Source organism: Myodes glareolus, chromosome 25 (assembly GCF_982192425.1).
Source record: "Myodes glareolus chromosome 25, mMyoGla1.1, whole genome shotgun sequence".
Taxonomy (NCBI): Eukaryota; Metazoa; Chordata; class Mammalia; order Rodentia; family Cricetidae; genus Myodes; species Myodes glareolus.
This window is the reverse complement of record NC_142050.1, coordinates 45,648,888-45,669,323: the sequence shown is the minus strand read 5'-3', so window position 1 is coordinate 45,669,323 and position 20,436 is coordinate 45,648,888. Positions and strand designations below refer to the sequence as shown.

The window sequence follows — 20,436 nt, the reverse complement described above, 5'->3', positions numbered from 1 at the left end:
GCAGGAAGACAGTAATCTGTGAAAGCCTGGAAAGCAGAGGGTGCTCTTGTGGTGCAGAGCAGTGGTGTGGAGAGTCCTTCTGTATATGTGTTGCTTTTGTTGGTTACTGAATAAAGAAGCTGCTTTTAGCCAATGGGTTAACAGAATATAGCCAGGCTGGAAAAGATGTATAGAGAGAATAGGTGGAGTCAGGAAGAAGCCATGAAGTCACCAGAGACAGATGTGCCAGAAACTTGACAGTAAGGCACAGCCACGTGGTGATACGCAGATGAATAGAAGTGGGTTGATTTAAGATAGTAGAGCTAGCCAATAAGAAACTAAGGCTAATAGGCCAAGAAGTGATTTAATTAATACAGTTTCAGTATGGTTATTTCGAGTCTGGGCAGCCAGGAAAGAATGAGTTACTTCCAACAGCAGAGCAGGCAGGGGATGTTGGGCAAAAGGCTCAGTGCATGAGTTACTTGCTCTAGGCTGCATTTGACAAGGGGTCTCCAAAAAAAAATCTGAGTTCAGATGAGAACTGTCTTGCTTTATAAGCAGAATTCAAGGATGGTATGGATTACTCAGAAATTGCGTAACTGGGAAAATAGAATTGATCTGTCCAAAATCACCATATTAGTTAAAGAGGAAGGAAACTTGGCACCTTCCATAGAAACAACCTCAGGTAAAGGACTAACTCAACTGGGTGACTTAAAAGTCTTTTATCAAGACTACTGACATCACCAAGGTGGCACGAGCTAGATCCTCTCATTGGACAAGTACTCCTCGGAAGAGGAAGGGTGCAGTCCCACAAGAACCAGATGTGCCCAAATACTTAGCCCAAATACTGAGCCAGGAAAAAGCAGTATCAAAGAGGAGTGTGGTGATAGCTGTTGGGAACAGAACTGAATTCATAAGCAGCCCATGAGTTTCCTGAGAGCCTGTATTAGCCAGGCTTCTGTGCTGATGTGTCCAGATACCCTAGGATGGCATCTTAAAGGAGGAAGGTTGGTTCTGCTTATGATCACAGGGTTTCTACTCTCACGGCAGGGGTGGAGAGCATGTGTGGAGCAGAACAGTTGATATCATGGTGACTGAAGAACAGGAATACAGAATGGTGCCGGGACAAGATGTACTGCCCAGTCTGTGCCGATGATCTACTTCTTACAGAGTGGCCCCGCTGTTTCAGTGCCTTCCCCTAACTCTATACTATGGGAATTCACAGAAGGGTAAGTCCTTCATTAGGTCAGAGCCCCCACTAGCTAACCGACTCTAGGAACTGCCTTCTGGTCAACCTCAGTATCTTAGTGTTTTCTCCATCCCTTCGAGCTGTATTTCCAGAAGAGTGAGCAACTCACTCCAAAGGAAATAAGAAGGACTGTTGTGTCAGAGACATTACACACTTGTGAGACAGGCAAGATAACTTCTCGGCCATCAGAATTCACGTATTTCTAGTGATATTTTCAGGTATTTTAAAGGATGGTGGGAAAGGAATGTTTTAAGATGGCAGAGCCAAGAGTCATGTAGAATGATGGAGACAATCACTCCTGTGTGGCAGAGCAAGGATATATAAAGGAAAATTTCTAATTCTGGGATATGTTTTACTTTGGGGGTAGTTTATCATGTGTTATGATAGTGAAAGGCTGGAAATGCTCAAATTGGCATGGACAAGGGGACACATGGAGCTGACAGTAATAGAGACACGGATACTTCTTCCTGTATTAGAATTTCTTTTTCTCTTTCTTTGTTCCTTCCTGACTTCCTTCTTTCCTTCCTTCCTTCCTTCCTTCCTTGCTTCCTTCCTTGCTTCCTTCCTTCTTTCCTGTCTGTCTGTCTGTCTTTGACCTAGGATGTACTATATAGCTAAGGATGACCTTGAACTTCTGACCCTCTTGTCTCTACTTCCTGCCCTACCACACCAGGCTTATGCGCTGCTGGGGTTCCAACTCAGGGCTTCATGCATTTTGGTCAAGCGCTCTCCCAATGTACCTACATTCCCAACTGTATACTTGCGGTTTGGTTGTTTTTTTATAGCCAGTTTCTAAGACCATGTACATTCCTACCATTTCCCAGTATTTGGATATAACTGTACTGATGAAAGTCTGTACTACAGGTCCTCTGAATTTGGAGTTTAGTGGGGACCAAAATCTTGTCTATTAGTTCATGAATCAAAGAAGCCTTGGGTATTGCTTTCCTTGTTGCTAGACAAAAGACCTTGCAAAGGCAGCTGAAGAGAAAGATTTGCTAGTGGGGACGGCATCACAATCAGAATGCATGACACCTGCTCAGTTAGTGTCCACCGTCAGAGTACAGTCAGGTACTTCTGTTCAGTTAGTGTCCACCGTCAGAGTACAGTCAGGTACTTCTGTTCAGTTAGTGTCCACCGTCAGAGTACAATCAGATCCTTCTGTTCAGTTAGTGTCCACCGTCAGAGTACAATCAGATCCTTCTGTTCAGTTAGTGTCCACCGTCAGAGTACAGTCAGGTACTTCTGTTCAGTTAGTGTCCACCGTCAGAGTACAGTCAGGTACTTCTGTTCAGTTAGTGTCCACCGTCAGAGTACAATCAGATCCTTCTGTTCAGTTAGTGTCCGCCGTCAGAGTACAATCAGATACTTCTGTTCAGTTAGTGTCCACCGTCAGAGTACAATCAGGTACTTCTGTTCAGTTAGTGTCCACCGTCAGAGTACAGTCAGGTACTTCTGTTCAGTTAGTGTCCACCGTCAGAGTACAATCAGATCCTTCTGTTCAGTTAGTGTCCGCCGTCAGAGTACAATCAGATACTTCTGTTCAGTTAGTGTCCACCGTCAGAGTACAATCAGGTACTTCTGTTCAGTTAGTGTCCACCGTCAGAGTACAGTCAGATACTTCTGTTCAGTTAGTGTCCGCCGTCAGAGTACAGTTAGGTACTTCTGTTCAGTTAGTGTCCACCGTCAGAGTACAGTCAGATACTTCTGTTCAGTTAGTGTCCGCCGTCAGAGTACAATCAGATACTTCTGTTCAGTTAGTGTCTGCCGTCAGAGTACAGTTAGGTACTTCTGTTCAGTTAGTGTTCGCCATCAGAGTACAATTAGATCCTTCTGTTCAGTTAGTGTCCGCCGTCAGAGTACAATTAGATCCTTCTGTTCAGTTAGTGTCCGCCGTCAGAGTACAATTAGATCCTTCTGTTCAGTTAGCTTTCCCTTTTACTTTAGCACAGGATCCTAGACCCAGGCATGACACCGCCCATGTTAGGGTAAGTGTCCCTAGCTTACTAGCTGGACCTAGGAAATCCTCACAGACTTGCCCAGTATTTGTTTCCACAGTGGTTCTACATTCTATCAGGTTGACAATTGAGATAAACCATCAAACTCAATAGGATTTAATGTGGAACACAAAATCCTGAGCTGTGATTGGCACCTGGGCTGGGAGCAGTAGGTGGTAGCGAGCGTGTTGGACGCAGAGGCCCATGACAAATCAGGCTCTGAGCCCCCGAGCTCTACTATTCCTGCCCAGACCTTCTGATCAGAGGTGGAGCACACTTCCTGGTCCAAGCCTGGGATGGTAGAGTGCCCAGCAGAGTCTGAAGACCTGTTCATCCAGTCAGCCTTCCTCACTTGCATTTCCGGTATTGCCAGCTGCATTCCTCTTCATGAACATGAAGCAGGCCGAAACCATAACCCAAAGAGAAGAGGAATGCAGATGGGCCCACAGCTTGCGGCAGAGCCAGCTAAGCACAGCCTCGACCTAGAAGGGCGTCCACGGGGGTGAGCTATGAGAAAGAAAGTGATGCTTATCATACATGGGACTCACCTTTGTATCAAGTAATTGGAGTTATTGCTGTAGAGGTGACTGACTACCTCAACCACGGTCCCCACACCTTCCCCCAGAACCCACCAAGTGCTGACTAGAAGAGGAAGAGGCTTAAATCTGTTGGGCTCAGAATGTGTGGACGGAGCAGATGTTCAGAGAAGCAAGAGAAGTCTCAGAAATGTAACGGCAGGTTCATGGCTGGAAATGGAGTATCTAAGCAGCTGATGGTGGGTTGCCAGTTTTCCTTGCCTACCAATGAGTAAGACTTACTGTCCAGTGTGAGCTGTTTTGCTGCAGTAACATTGGTGCTATGGTTTGGATGTGAGTGTTTCCTGAAAGGCTCATGTGCTGGAGGCTGGGGAGATGGCTGAATGATTCAGAGCATGTAATGATCTCACAGAAGATGTGCGTGCAGGCCCAGCACCCACATGGTGGCCAACAGAGGCCTCTAACTCCAGTCCCAGGGCAGCCAGTGCTCTGTTCTGGCCTCCGTGGGCACTTCCCACAGTGGCGCATATAAAGTCATACAAGCACACATTTAGACACATAAAAAGGAAATAAAACATCTAAAAAAAAAACCAACATAGCAAGGCTCAGAGGTGGGGCTTTGGGGAAGTGACTCCATTTTGAGGAATCTCACTTCACCACTGGCTAATCCACCCATGGGGTCACACCATTATGTACTATTGATGAGGATAGGCATTTGGAGATGGGGCTTCAGAGAGGAAGTAGACCATTGGGACATGGGCTGGAAAGCCATTCCTTGTGTCCTGCCTCTTTCCGTCTGTCTTTCCCTGCTCCTGCCTGTGGTGAGGAGGACCCCTCTCCTCCCCCACATCCTCTCTCTCTCTCCCACTGTGCTCTGTCTCACCACAGACCATGGGCTGAAACCTCTGAGGTGTGGAGCAGAGTCAGTATGCCGTCATTTTACAGTCTTTCTTTTAGGTATCTTTAGCAACACAAAAATGACTGACAGAATAGGTCAAATACGCTGAGGAGCAACCCTGTCAGGAAAAGGGTTTTAACTCTACTGGTTCAAATCTGGGAACCTTCACCTGGTACTGGCTGTGCTGCAAACTTAAAATTCTCCAATGATCCCCCCATATAGTGCTGAGGATTGAGCCTGGAGACTTCACATGCTAGAAAAGCACCCTACCCCTAAGTTAGATCCCCAGTCCTAAAATGGTTTTGTTGTTGTTGTTGTTGTTTTGCTTTGTTTTTTTGTTTTTTGTTTGTTTGTTTGTTTGTTTGTTTGTTTGGTTTTTGACTGACATGAGCCAGCAACCAGCACCGCACCAGCAGCCCGTCAAAAGCAGGCAAAGGGAGCTCCCATCCCCAACCACGGCACCAGGGGACAATGTTCTCTTTTGATTCAGTGTTCTGATTGCTAGTCCCTCTGATCAGCACTCCTTTAAAGACCTTACTTTTTAAGATTTATTCCTTTTATCTTATGTATCTGGGTGTTTTGTCACCATGTACGTCTACACCACATGGGTGCAGTGCTGCCAGAGAGCAGAAGGTGTCAGATCAGCTGTTAGCTGCCATGTGGGTGCTGAGAACCTCGGTCCTTTGTAGGAACAACAAGAGCCGTATCGCTCCAGTGCGCCCCTCTGTTTCTAGTTCTAGGCCTGGCTGACCTAGAACTCTTTATGTAGACTAGGCTGGCTTCACACAGAGACGCACCAGCCTCTGCCTCCTGGGTGCTGGGATTAAAGGTGTGCACCACAAATGCCTCTCTCTGATCGCCGCTCTTGCCTAGAACTTGTTTCGGGGTTCTCTGGTGATATCACTGGTTTGACATGCAACACGGTTACTATTGCTGTGATGAAACATGGTGACCAGGCAAGTTTGGGAGAGTTTGCCTTACACTTCCACATCACCGTCCATTATAGAAGGAAGCTGGGGCAAGAACTCCAACAGGGCAGGAAGCTGGAGGCAGAAGTCAATGCAAAGGCCATGGAAGGATGTTGCTTAAGGGCTTGTTCAGCCTGTTCTCTTATAGAACCTAGGCCCACCAGCCTAGGATGACCCCACAAACGATGGGTTGGGCACTCCCACATCAATCACTAATTGTTAAAAAATGCCCCACAGCCCTACAGATATTATGGAGGCCTTTTCTCATTTAAGGCTCCCTCCTCTTTAATGAATCTAGCTGTGTCAGATTGGCATAAAACTAGACAACACAACTGACCTCTTGTCTATTTGACACAAAACCACATCACTATTAAGCCGTAACCTTTCTTCTCTTGTTCATCCCCAAGATCACACATTAATACAAACATCACAATATAAAACATTTTACAAATTTTAAAAGCTCCAAAATCATTCAAACACTTTAAAGGTTGTTTCTTTAAAAATATCCATTCCCTTTTAAAATCCAAAGTCTTGATAAAACTCCAAATTCTCATTTTTAAAAGTTTACAGTCTCCCAGCGGTGGGCTCCTGAACAATCAAAAGTAAACTAAATACTTCCTTCCAAAGGGACAAACCAGGGCACAGCTGCAATCTAAACAAAACAAACAGAACTACAACAGTGTAAATAACTCACTGCCCAGTATCTGAGATTCACTCAGGATCTTCTAAGAACCGTGAGTCGCCTCAGGCTGCCCCCTCTGCAGTGCACACGGCTTGTTTTCTAGACGCCTGCTGGCTCCACTCCACCATGGCTACTTTTCTTGGTAGTCGTCCCTTGTATTGGCATCTCCAAAAGGCTGGGATCTCTGATGCAACTGAGGCTTCCCTTTCACCAGTCGCCTCTCATAGGCTCTCGTCATAATGCTAAGTCTGAGCATCTGCTCATGATCCCTTTAGTCCCAGCCTTCAACTGCCATCCAGGCTGCATCTTCACCAATGGCCTCTCCTGGCCTCTCCCAGTGCCAAGGCTCAGCGGCTCTCCATGAGCCCTGACGCCTTCAAAACCAGCACCACCTGGGTGATGCTTACACCACCAAGCTGCCAGAGTGAGGTCCAGCCTTGGCCACCTCTGAACACTGCTTCTGCGTGCTGGCTCTGAGGAAACTGCTGCCGCTCTTTTCTTAGTCCCCTCTGGTGTCTCAGTCCCAGCATCAACTCCCAGCAGAGCTAAGGTTTCACTTCAGTGGTTCTGGTCTCTTGTTAATCACAGCCGATTCTTTAGCCCAGCTGACCAAAACCACTGATTCTTAACTCAAAATAGCAACCAGCCTTGATAATCTTTAAGTAATTCTCAGAATTCCCTCTAGAACAGTGGTTCTCAGCCTGTGGGCCATGACCCCATTTGGGGGTTGGATGCTCCTTTCATAGCGGCTGTGGATCAAGCATTTATGTCACCATTAAAACAGTAGCGAAGGTATGGTCATGAAGCAGCCATGAAAGGAATGTTATGGCTGGAGGTATCACCACCCCATGAGGAACTGTATTTAAGAGTCACAGCATCAGGAAGGTTGAGAACCCCTGCCCCAGGCCCTCACAAGCCAGGCCTCCATGGTCTGTATTTCCCTCAACACTCTTTTTCCCAGCTCCCACAGAACCCTAGATGGCTTCTCTTGCACAAGTTCCAAAGTCCTTCTTCAGTCTGCCCCAAATGAACACCGTCAGGGCTGTCACAGCAACACCCCCACTAGCCTGGTGCCCATTTCCGCCTTGGTTAGGGTTACCATTGTTGTGATGAAACACCACGATCAAAGCAATTTGGAGAGGAAAGGGTTTGCTTCGCTTATGCTGCTATATCACTGTTGGTCATCAGGGGAAGTCAGGACAGGAGCTCAAACGGAAATGGGGAGGGTGGGCCTGGAGGCAAGAGTTGATGTAGAGGCCCTCAGGGGATGCTCCACATGACCTGCTCAGCCTACTTTCTTTATTCTCTTCTTCTTTTTCAAAAAAAATCTATTTTTGTAGACTGGAAGAGGTGAACATCTGATCTTTTATTGCAATCTTAATTACTAATATTATCTCTCGTATCACACAGCATGTAGTAAATATGTCGATAAGTGTATACATGCGTATATGTGGGTTACAGGATGAATATAAATTAAAGAGGCTGAAACAGAATTAAAGAGGTTTTAGAAATAGCCTTAAAAGAGTCTGTTGACAAGGGAATGAACCAGACCAGTTCAGCCTGCTTTCTTATAGCACTCAAGATACCAGCCCAGGTGTGGTCCCACTCACAATGGGCTGGGCCCCAGTGACACACAAGGTTCAACAAGTCTAAACCTCCTAACCCTTGCCAAATGATCCCACAAACGGGGGACCAAATATTCAAATATATGACCTGTGGGACATTCTCATTCAGACCACCACAGAGGGAAAGTGGGTACTAGTCCAGAGGAAATGGCAGTCAGATGTGCCAAGGTGGCTCAGACTAGGCCCCATAGAAAGAAGCTGACGATGTCTAGAACTGGCAGTGAGTGTGTCAGGGGTGTGACATCCAGGGAGTGGTCCTGAAGGTTTAGAATGCCTATGAGACACAAACAGGAAGGTAGGAGTATAGCTCAAGGGTAGATAGAACATGTGACTGCAGATCAAGAGGTTCCTGGTTCAAATCCATGTCCCGTCCCCCCCCCCCCCCGCCCGAATCTGTTTTGGATACCATAGAGCAAAATCCCTGAAGTGTCATTAACAGAGAGTCACCCTACATACACTTCCCAGTATGCCCCACTGAACTGTATCCCCTTGTGCTGTAATTTCTTCTCAGGCCTGGTCTGTGTCCTTACCTCAGGTAGGAGCCAACGAAGAGCAGGTTATGAGACCCATCCGGGTCACTGTTGCACGACTGTCCTTTGGTTAGTGATCATGGAACTCACTCGCTGTGGTAACTCTTCCTTATCACCCCCAAGCAGCTCACCCTAACTTCCTACAGGGTGCTTCTCACTCTCAGCCCTCAGTGGGTCCTGCTTAGCCTCCGTGGCTTTGTCCCCTATTTGTGATCAAACTCTGAAGAACAAGAAAATGTCTTGCTGTCTCTTTTTCTCCGAGTGTTGTGAATGAACGCTGGTGTGACTAAGGAGCACCTCCTGAGGTTGTACAGTTTCTAAGAGAACAGGCAATGTAGGTGGTTCATATAGGCCTACTCCAACAGCTCCTGTCCTGACTCCCTACCACATGTGGACTGGGAGGAAGAAAATCACAGCAAGGTACACCTTCCAGAGGCTGGTGCCCTCACCACACCCCAAGATGGAGGGGCCTTGGCAGCTAAGTAAGGTTGGGGAGGAAAAAAACAGATTGCAGCACAGAGACTTTCCAGTCCTCAGAGCCTGCTGAGCAGCCAATGGAGTATAAGTACACTGTAGTCTGGGTGTGGTGTCGTGGGTGGATAGGTGCTAGAGGGAGACTTCACTAAAGTGAGGGTGTAACTCGGGTAAAGCATTTGATAGATCAGTAGGTCCCTGGTTCAAGTTTAGGTACCCCTATTATTCCCTCAGTGTACAAAATATCTTGAGTCTGAGTTATAACCACTGAACCAGGGGCCATTTCCTCACTAGCTCAGTCTAGGTGGAGACGGGATCCTGCATCTGGTTACAGAAGACAGTGGTAGCGATTGCTGTGTGAGCGTGTTTGCCATGGCTGTCCAGAGCAAACAGAACCGATAGGGCATGAATATGAGTGTGCATGTATTTGTGCAGCGAGGATTTTGGCAGGCAGTTTGAGACAGGGTTTCTCTGTGTAACCTTGGCTGTCTTGGAACTAGCTCTGCAGACCATGCTGGCCATGAACTCACAGAGAGCCACCTGCCTCTGTCTCCAGAGTGCTGGGATTACAGGCACACACCAACACTGCCACCACCTGGGATTTTTAAGAAGTGACTCACACAGCTGTAGAGAGGACAAGTCTCATGTTTGCAAAGCAGGGGGTGACAGGAAGATGGGGTCAGCTCCAGATAGCAGACTGACCTCATCCTTCCCTAGAGACGTCAGGCCTTTCCTCCTAAGGCATCTATCTGCTGGTGCGGGAGACCCACCCACCTTATGGAGAGTAGTAGGATTTACTCAAAGTCTACCGATTAAAATATATATCACAGACAAAACATGCTTTGACAGATGACACAGTTGTGTTGGGCCAAACATCTCTGTATGGTGGCTTCTCCAAGAGGGCCACATAAGTTACCTAATGCAACAAATAATTGTCTCAAGTTCTTCCTACCATGTGCTCCTAATTAAACCTGAGTGATACAGAGGAATCATTCCAGAAGAGGTAGAGCTCAAGTAATAACAAGGGCCAAAAACGTAGGCAGTATTTATTGAGCAGCCCCAGTGGCTTGTTGACACCCTGCCTTCCTTGAGTCCTGCCTACTTCTAGGCCATCAGTCTTCCATAGTAAGCCAAGAACTCATAGTCCTGTCAGCGTCTACCTCTGTGTTTCCACAGATGTCTGTATTGATGACATCTCTAGCTTCCATGGCTTCACTTTCCTTGCTGACAAAAAGGCAATGATTAAGAAAGTGTGGAACTTCGGGGATGGCCATGCGGTCTTATTAGAGCATTGGGACGACTCAAGTCTTAGCCAAACCCACAGCTCTGTATAATCTCCCTGTCAGCCCAAAAAGCCCCTTCTGTCTGAAGGCCAGCCCGGTGCGCTGGGGACTTGCTTTGCAGTAGGAAATTGTCTCACTCTTGGACACCTCAGTCAGAGCCAGAGCTCCGTGCTCCAGCTGCCTCCGACTGCTGTGAGCAGCAGATGTTCTGAAACCATTTTAGCCAGCTAATTGACATCAGTGAATTAGAGAGAGCATGCGTAGAGGGGGATTTTTACAAACTGTATGAAGTTAGAAGAGTATAAATTTAAGTAAGTCTAATCAGCATTATGACTACACTCAATTACCCTCATGCTTAAAATGTCACATCGGGAACAATTTAAAAATCTTTTGTTTCAGTGGAGTGAGACAGATCTGGATCCACAGATGGTCAATTCAAACGTAGCTAAGATGTGAGGGATTTCCTAGCATAATGTAGAGAGACTCTCTAGACTCGGGGGGGGCGGGAAGCCAGGGCATAGACTGTTGATTGTGACTTCCTGGGGATAGACTGTTGACTTTAATTTACTCATCTAATCAACAGTGCTGACTCTCTTCAGTCCCCACATTTGAAAGATGTCAGAGACTGTGTTCTTTGATGGCTGAAGGATCTAAACTTTAAACAAATGCAGTCATAATATCCAGCCATGCTCTATACGTGTTCCCATTAGATTCCCCAAAGCCTCCTCCATCCTCTTACCTGACAGCTCTGTGCTGAGGGGAGATGCCTACAGCATGCTGGGATGACTAGAGATCTAGCACCTCACGAAACTTGTAGAGATCTAGTACTTTGGGGAATCTCAGAACACCCCATAAGAAAAACGCTATATTCTATATTTCTACCATTCTCACCACCCCCCACCTGAGGGGTTTGAGAGACGACATTGGTTGCTTTGGGATGATGTTCTTTACTGTCCTTGGGGATTCATGAGTCTCTGAAAGATGAAGAGACTGTGACATCTCTGAACAGTTTGGTAGTGAACCAACTAAACAAATTCCTTCTACTGCCTGTATATCTTATTCCTTGAGCGATACGTCGCCTGGGACTGCTGTTATGCCTGGTAACCTTGCTGCCCTAGCTGCTTCCATTCCCTGCCCCTAGCATATGGGTGAGCATTTTCAGGAGCTGTCCATGGTCTGTTGAGATGGTGTGAGTCACCCTAGCAAACAGATTTAAGGTATTGTCTGTTGCTTTGGCATCATTTCTATCCTGTATCAGTTCCTTTTGTGTCACTGTAACCGTTTTATCTGACTAAACTAGCTTAAGGGAGGGAATACTTATTTAGTCTCATGAATTCAGGGGGCTCAGTTCTTCATGGTGGGGAAGGCATGGCAGAGTTCATGAGACAGGAGCACATGACAGGCCCCTCACAGCAGGATGGAGCAGGAAGTGAACTGCAAGGCAAGAGCCAGAACAGGTATAAACTTCAGAGGCCACACCCCTAGTGACCTGTTTCTGCCAACTAGACCCCATATCCTAAAGGTCCTAAAAAACAGTGCCATGAGCTGGGAACCAAGTATTCAAATCATGAGCCCATGAAGGGCAATTGAAATCCCAACCATAACATCCAACTCTTGCCCCAGAGATTCAGGATCATTGTACAGTGCAAAGCACCTTTTCCAAGATCAAGACTCTCTAAAGTCTAAATGATTCTAATACCATTCGAGAGTCCAAGTCCAGAAGCAGTCTCACAGCTGTGAGTCTGTAAAATGAAGAAAGAAATTAGCATGTTTCTAATCACAATGTCACAAAGTAAACACTGTCATTTCGAAAGTGAGGAGGACAGCAAGCTCTAAACTCCACAGGACCAATGGTAGATGCCACAGCCCATATGTAGCATCTAGGGCACATGGTGGCAATATCGGTGCTGCAATAGGTTTCTCTTCCCAACCATAACCTTATTTTTTATAGTATGCATGGCCTCTATTGGGCCAGTTCTGCTCAGTGCCTGTAGGCTTCCTTGACAGACGTCCAATGTTCCTGGCAACTCTAATATCCTAGTATCTCTATTGCAGCTTAGGCTTCATCTTCACAGCCGCATAGCTCAGCTTCTCAGAGAATCCCTTCAGAGATTTGACCTAGGCTATATATCGCCTAGTCTCAAAGGCTGACCTTAAAGAGTCTTTTCATTCCTTATGGGTACAAGCTTCTATGATCCTATGACCCTTGCTTTCTGCATACCTGAAAAACTAGAACCTTGGATGATGTCAAGCTCTACTGTAACTTGAATAGCAGATGGGCCCTCCTAGGACCAGAATTTTCTGAGTCTAGATTGTTAACTTTCAGAGGCAGTCCTTTACCAGCAGAACACCACATTGATTTTCTCTGTTGTAGGAAATCTTGCCAGTGAGTCTTCAACTTTATATCTTGAAACCTGTGAGCAGCGATGCCATGCCTTTCAGCCACTTTTCCTATAGTTTCACTGCAAAAACACATGCCTTCTTGTTTGACAGCCATAAGAGGCCAGTGTCAGAGACAAATTTACAGGCTCTCAGGTGTCCGCCATTGTAGCGACTCTGAGACTACCATGTGAGACCACAAGCCCAGATGGGTATAGCCATGCTGATTTTTATTATTTTTGTTTTTTATTTTAAATTTTGTAATCATAAAATTAGGAGAATTCTCGGATCCTCTCCTCTGTTGAAACCATAGATTTATCCATTATAGGCTTCTTGGCTCGTGAGCCAAATAGCCCATAGGCATTTCTATTGACGACTCTGGACACTGACTGTGGGACATAGAGCCCTTGAAACTTTCTTAACTCCTGTCTTTCCTGGCTCCACAGCACAGCATGGGTCAGACTCAGCTGGCCAGAGCACGTGTGTGTGGACTGCCACAACCTCAGAGGTGACCGAGGCCATTGCTAGGCTAAGCCACATTCCCTTCACTCTTTTCACCCATTTAACAGCTACAGAGGTTGCAGCTTGGAGACCACAGAACCACCACTTCCAGGGGCAAAGGCGAGGTCATATTTTGGCCTCTCTGAGTCCTGGAGCAGCCCACAGGCATCAGCACGTCTGCCTCCAGTGCACGGGTGGGAATATAGTATTTACAAACTCTAAAGATCTTTGCCTTTGTTTTTCTGTTTCACTTCAGCTCCTCTGGATATCAAAATACACCCAAACAACTGTACAGAGAGTTGAATACTGTTTCCTTGTCCCATATTTACCGTTTTACTCCCATTCTTTTTGCCCTGCCTTTCTCTTTGCGTTTTGATTATCTATTCATTATTTTTGAGCACTCATTACTCACCTCTTAACCCGTAGTGTAATTCTTGTGGGGTTCCTCACATATTCTCCTGTACACCTGGCCACACTTTTGTGCGTTTTGGGGTCTACAGGTCAGACCCACGATGGGTGCCATATGTGAGTGACTGGACCACATTGGGCTTCCACATGTCAGGGACCAGCCTCAACAAAAACACCTTTTACCAGGGTAGGGGATTGGGATATAGAAATATTAGTAAAGAGCACAAAGATGCATGAAAATAATAAAAACAGAAACCATAGAAAGTGCCGGGAGGGCATTCCACTGAATATTGAAGTCACCCATGTTTATTTCTCCATATGCTTTTATACCCAATTCTAAAGGGGGAAGAAGGTAACAAAAGACTTTATTAACATGATACAAAGGACAACTCAAACAGTTAATTGCTTTAACACTTTGAAATATCAAATTATTAACATTCTGTTAGTATGTTAGTATGTTAGACAGTAAAGCTACCCTAGACCAGATATCTTGAAGGTGATCTCATAATTACAAAAAAAAAGAGCAAAAGTACATTTGCCTATCCTGACTATCTGTCAGGATGGAATGGATCCACTTGTAAAGTCATCTTAATGTCAAAAGAACCAAGTAATCACATCCTGAGTTAGGATGTGCAGTTACACTTGTTAACCATTTTGAGCAACCTCCAAACTCTCTGACCGACAAGACAAGGTAAAAATAGGCTCACATTTTTTTGTTTTGGACCTCCACAATCCTGGTAATAATACAGTTTACAAATGAACTGAGAGTGGTTTTAGAAGTGAAATATATTAATTATACTTTACAGTAGTAGATGGTTGTGATCTAGGGGTAGAGCATTTGATTGTAGACCAAAAGGTCCTTAGTTCAGATCCAGGTGCCCCCTATTTGCATCTAGTTTTTCTCTTTTTTTTTTAAAGTGCCTTACTTTCAACTCCTCCATTTTAGTAGACACCATGATAAATACCATGGCCTTTTTAGAACAAGTGAGTGGTGGGGATAATTACAATGTTCTTAGGTCAATGCTTTTCTCATTACTGTGACGGAATGCCTGACAGGAGCCACTTAAGGAAGGAAAGATTTATTTGTGCCCATGATTTCTGTCTACCACACTGAGGAAGGCATGGTGGGGGTCATGGCAGCAGGAGCAGCAGGGAAGGAGACTTGGAGACAGGGACAGACGATAACCTGCAAGCCGTCTCCCAGTGACCTGTGATGGCCACTTAGAGCCTGTATGACTCACAGCCTCCCAGAACAGCTCCGCCATCTGAGAACCAAGGATTCAAACTCATAATGTGTCCACCAACCCTAACTTTCTGCCCCCGCCTCCTCCAGGCTCACGTCTGTAATAATGCTAAGAACATTCAGTCCACCTCATAATCTTAGCAGGCCCCATGCTGTTCACACCTCCAAAGGCTCTTCTGAGACCTAAGACAAACTCCATCTGTAAAATCAAATACAATTTGTGTGCTTCCACAGTCGGCCTACAGAAAACATTCCCATTCCCAAAGGAAGAACAAGAGGACAGCATGGAAACACGGGACCAAAGCCGAGGAGGTCAGACATATTGTCATCCTATGTCTGCTGGGAGCAGATCCTTCAGTGGGTTTTGTCCTGCTATGGGGCCAGAGTTTTGCCAGAAGATCCCCTTTGTATGGCAAAGCTCAGGGGCCATACATTGTGCTCTTGAAATCTCCTCGTGGGAGGGAGCCAGTAGCCTGGTGTAGAGCCTGCAGCCTTTCTGGCCAAATACCTACCCTGGCGCTGAGCAGGTCTGTGGGGACTCTGATCAGGCTACACACTTGCCACAGGATGATACAAGAAGACCCTGAAGGCGCAGATGGATTTTAAAAAAAAATCCAAAACTCCATTCACTGGTTCTGGATGGGAATTGTGGGAACCCCAGATGGTATTAAGGGAGGAAAACATTAGATCAGACAAAGGAGGCATTGGGGGAATCCCCTCAAAGATCAGAGGAGAGGGAACTTGCAGTCTATACCAAGACCAAAGGGAGCCCAAGATGAGATTGGAACCACAATACTTAATAGTCTTAGAATGAGAGAGGGTGACCTGGTTATTAGTGCTAATCATAAGCTATATTACAACGGGGGTATAGCTCAGGGGTAGAGCATTTGACTGCAGATCAAGAGGTCCCTGGTTCAAATCCAGGTGCCCCCTAATATTATTGCTTTTAGGCCACCTGAATCAACTATGGTCCCCCAACATTTAACATTCTAATGCTAAGAAACAAGAGGAAGGCAAGGCCAACCCAGTGATGTACAGACCCAGCAGGACTTATGCAGTGTTTGTGACTGTCTTACTGCTTGAGTCAGTCCTTGATGGTGGAGTCAGACCTTCCAAACCATCAGGACCTCTGTTAAACAAGTTTGAACTTGAGCTTGGATTTTGCAGCTGAGATGCTATGTGACCTCTAGTTATGCCTTGGGGGAAGATGCGTAGTAAACCTGTGGTTTGAGGAGCCTAGGCTGGGACTCAGCAGCAGCCGGGGAGCCTTCTTCTTAGCTGAGAAATCCCTTTGGCTCCTGAGACAACCCAATCCCCGTTCTTCCAAGTGTGCTGACCTGAAGATAAGAGGCTTTCTGAGACCATGAGATTGGTCACTGGATTTGGCATCAGGCTCCTCACAAGCTCAGCCTAGCAAGACCAGTGCCATGAATTTGGCCTTGGGATAAAAGAAAAAGCTACAAGATGGATAACAGAGTAAAACTCCAGGAAGTGGTCTAAAGGATGATAAAGGGTGGGAAAGAATCCAGGACGGCACACAGAGGTCGTGCCACACAGCAAGAGCTGATTCCAAAGCTGTGTCCCCCACTGGACACAGGAAGAGAAGGTACTAGGCATGACTTAGGAGCTCTCCCATGTTCAACCGAGGGGTTAGGAGGCAGCTAGTGACTGGAAGAGGAGTGATTTGGATGCAGAGGTTAGGCTACGATATGGGGCCTAGCCTTTGATAGACAGAACTGCTAAGGGTTACAGGAAGAAGCCCAGAGTGGATAAATAGCACGAATGATAGAAATTGCTTGAATGAGCTCCAGCTTGATGGAAGAACATTCAAATGCAGGTCGGGAGGTTCATGATACAAGTTCTGTGTGTGTCCGCATCTGTCTCTCTATTTCCTTTGAGATCTATCTATCTCCTTAAGGGTATAATGAGACTAGTACTAACTAAACTGAAAATCTTTGGGACCATTTCATAAGAAGACCCAGCTCATCAGGTCTTTAGGTACTGAGCAGCAGGTGTGGCCAACAGGTTATATTGTGGGTCCAGGCTGGGTTGGCAGAGAGAGCCCAACTCTATTTTTAATAAGGTGAGTATGTATAGACATATCTCATAATCATGACCTGTTTTCAAGCTACTATAGGGCATCAAACAAAGTTGGAGGTTTTCAGTTCCTACTGAGATCATGGAAAGATCTTGTTAAAAAAAAATCAGTCCTTGCCCTACTCAGGAGCCGGAGCAGTGAGGTGGGGCCTGTGGGTCTTTATTCCCCTGCAGGCACACCCTTTGTCATCAGCATCTCCCTCATTTGAACCTGTGCTGGATGGCCCAGCAGGAGAGCCAAGCCTCACATGCTTCTGCAAATCTTCAAGGAAACATTTCCCATGATGCCTGTGGCTGTGGAGTCCTGCACATAGAGAGTACCAGGCATTAGCAGTCCTTAGGTCGTCACTAGACAGGGAGGTGAGCTTTTAAGGACAGATCAAGTTTCTAATCAAGGTCTTATTGTTCCTAATCATTGATGTGACCTTGATTTTCTTTTCTTGCTTTTGATTCTTAGCCTGTTAGAATGTAGGGCAGAGGGAAAGAGGCCCAGAAGTTCAGGTCAGTCCTCTAAGAAGCCCTAGGTGACTTCCATCACCATTTCTCCCTAGAGAGCCTCCTAGAACCCTGTTCTTCCCCTAACTCCAGGTCTGAACAGGGTAAGGCATAAGTGCATGTGGCCATTAAATCTGCAGTAGCCCAGGGAAGGAGCTCCAGATTTGGGGCACAGAAACCTGAGAGTCACCCCATTGCTATGATCCATGTCTTAAAACCTCTAACAGGTGCATCTAAGTCACCTGAGTAATAGCGAGCCTGTGCTTGTACTGTGGATTAGAGTTTGGTGTACTTCATCATTCTCTTTCAGGTGCCCTGGTCTAAAAGGAAAACAATACAGGATGCACTTCAGAGACAAAAGGTAGGGGGCACCTGGATTTGAACCAGGGACCTCTTGATCTGCAGTCAAATGCTCTACCCCTGAGCTATACCCCCACTTGCCTATAACCTCTCATTAGTACCTCTTCAACCATAGCACAGCCCCCAGGCTGCCTACATGTTTATAATCCACTGTGGCCTCTCTAGTCTAGAAACTAGAAATCATTCTTCACCACATACTGCCTGTCTTCCCTTTTCTCCAACCTAAACCTGTATTCCTCAGCACCCCATCCCTCAGGGTGTGGCAAAGGTACCAGCCTTTCCTTGACCTGGGAAGGCTACCTGTCTGTGGAGCCCTCTAAGTCACACTCTAGTCGGGACAAGAGCAGCTCACACTTTCACACTCGAGGCCTCAGGGGGTGTCCCTGGTGTGAGGTGTCAGTCCCTGCCCATGCTGTGCACACAGGGACAAGTAAGACATTTCCTTCTCTTGAGACAGCTTCCAGGTAAACGACTGACGAAGGCTTTGAGGAGTTTAGCGAGAAGACTTACCCCGTGGCCGGCAGACGGGGAGATTGTACACCACTATTGATGTGACTGAGATCTGCGCTATCCCAATGCTCTCACAGAGACACATTTCCCTCCCTGGAGTCCCATTCTTCCTTAACCACTGACCTGTTTGCGGCAAGGAAACCGGGGAAGCTGAAGATGCTCCTCACACGGAAGTCAGACAACCAAGGCTCAGCCTTGGCTCTCTGTCTTGGCTGTTTTTCATCGTCAGTAACCAGAGGCCAGAAAGTCAAACAGTACAGCTAAGATGGCCCTGTGTTTTAGCCTGCATGAGGACCAAGCCACGCATTGTGACATTCGAGTATGTCCTGTGCTGAGTCAGCAGGCACCGGCAGTGATCTCTGGAAACTACATAGTGATCTCGGGGCACTGAGGGTTCTGGAAAATCTGGGATTCTCCATTCTACCCCCTGGAGCCTACTGTGTTGTGGTGGTTTGAGTAAGAATGGCCACCATGGGCTCATATGTTTGAATGCTTGGTCCCCAGTTAGAGGAAATGTTTGGAAAGGATTAGGACTATGGTTTCACTGGGATGCCCTTGTTGGGGAGGTATGTCACTGGGGGTAGACTTTGGTTTCAAAAGCCCACACCAGGCTCAGCCCTCCTTCCTCTATGCCTTCAACTTAGAAGTCAGATGTGAGCTTCTAAACTACTGCTCCAGGGCCATGCCTCCCTGTCGTGATGGTCATCGATTCACCCTCTCTGAAACTGTAATCAAGCCCCTAATTAAATGCTTTCTTTTATAAATCTCTAGGTCATGTGTCTCCTAACAGCAATAGAACAGTAACGAACACACGGGTTTTCATTATCTTTGGGCCCAGGGAGACCTGATAACCAGCACGTCCCTGGGAATCTTTCTTGTTACCCAGTTTGGCTCCGGTGGCAGTATTTTGTTTAAATAAGAGCTTATCTCTGGTTGATAGTGGCATGGAAGGCCATTGTTGGCGGGATTACAACGGCCTCAAGATGAGGCAGGAAAATAAACCGGACCTAAGGAACTATGGAACCAGGTCTTCAGTCAGGCATCTTGCCTTTGTGTATGAGAATGATACGATGAACACTGGCCTCCGTGTCTGGCCCCTCGTCATTGCCTGAGTCAGCCAGCTCCAGGATGTTTCCAAATCTGTCCTCCTCTGCGTGTGACTCACTCAGCACTCAGCCTTGTTTCGAGACACACCACTGACGAGCTCAAGGCATTGTCTGTTGTGCTGGACGATCCATGCTGTCAGCTGGCGAGGTTGTGCCACCCAGACGTTTGGGTAAACAGCAGTGAAGAGGAAGCTGAGGGCAGTTTGGGTCAGCATCCAAACTTCAGTCAGCAGATTTTAAGCAGAGCCCATTAGATCCTCTGAGGTGGGTGGGTCTCCTGTAGCAGTGAAATGCCTGGGAGGAAAGAATAGTGTCTAGAAAAAAATTGACCCCAAGACCTTACCATGTCACCTCTTCCCTGTCTCCATCCTGTGTTCTGTCCTGCAGAAATCAGACTTTCCTACCCCACACGGGGGAAGGAGGGGCTTTTCTTAGAACACGCAGAACCACAAATGCACACACTCTCTCTCAATTTTGTTTTCTCTGGGCAGCTATGACCAATGTGTCCAATTTAAACATCTGCCACTGTTGTCTTCCTTAACCAGACACAGCAGAACTGAGTCAATGAAAACTAGGCTCAGCCCCACAAGCATAACACAAGTTTTCAGTAGACTGAGACTCCCCTGAAAGGTATGCAGTCATTTCCGTGTTCATGGGAAGAAAAGATAGGGGGCACCCGGATTTGAACCGGGGACCTCTTGATCTGCAGTCAAATGCTCTACCCCTGAGCTATGCCCCCACCTGCTTATATATGTCTAATAAATATGCTAAACCTGTATGGCCACTCCCTGCCGGACACCATCTGGCATGCATACTTGCCAGGGCTCTGCCATTTTCTGCTTCCTCCTAGGATGCCCAGCATTGAGCTAACTCTGTGCACCTTACCACCTCTTCCTCCTGGCAATCTCTATCCTGCCCAGTTCCCAGTTGAGACATAGTTATTAAGTCATGGAGGTCTGTACTAGAGATCTTTCAGACTCAACTAAAAGGTTCAGATGCAGAGATCTGGCTGCTCAACTGACATCTGGAGACAAAAAACCTGGGTAGGACTAGAGGAAAGAAAACTTCTTTGCTCCTACCCAACAACTACTAAACTTGACTCACTGAGAAAGAGACCAG

The 20,436-nt window shown here is 46.6% G+C and overlaps 1 long non-coding RNA gene and 1 other non-coding gene across 2 annotated transcripts in view; both read right to left on the bottom strand.

The window, feature by feature from the left end:
* LOC146889572 (uncharacterized) overlaps positions 1–6,850 on the bottom strand; it is a 34,202-nt gene extending 27,352 nt beyond the window's left edge. Inside the window, exon 1 of the long non-coding RNA XR_015736649.1 lies at positions 6,319–6,850. This is a non-coding gene — a long non-coding RNA (uncharacterized LOC146889572). The remainder of the gene's footprint in view (positions 1–6,318) is intronic.
* Positions 6,851–19,984: 13,134 nt separating this feature from the next.
* Positions 19,985–20,056, bottom strand: Trnac-gca (transfer RNA cysteine (anticodon GCA)). The gene has a single exon. It is a non-coding gene; the product is annotated as a tRNA-Cys (tRNA).
* Positions 20,057–20,436: the final 380 nt, after the last annotated feature.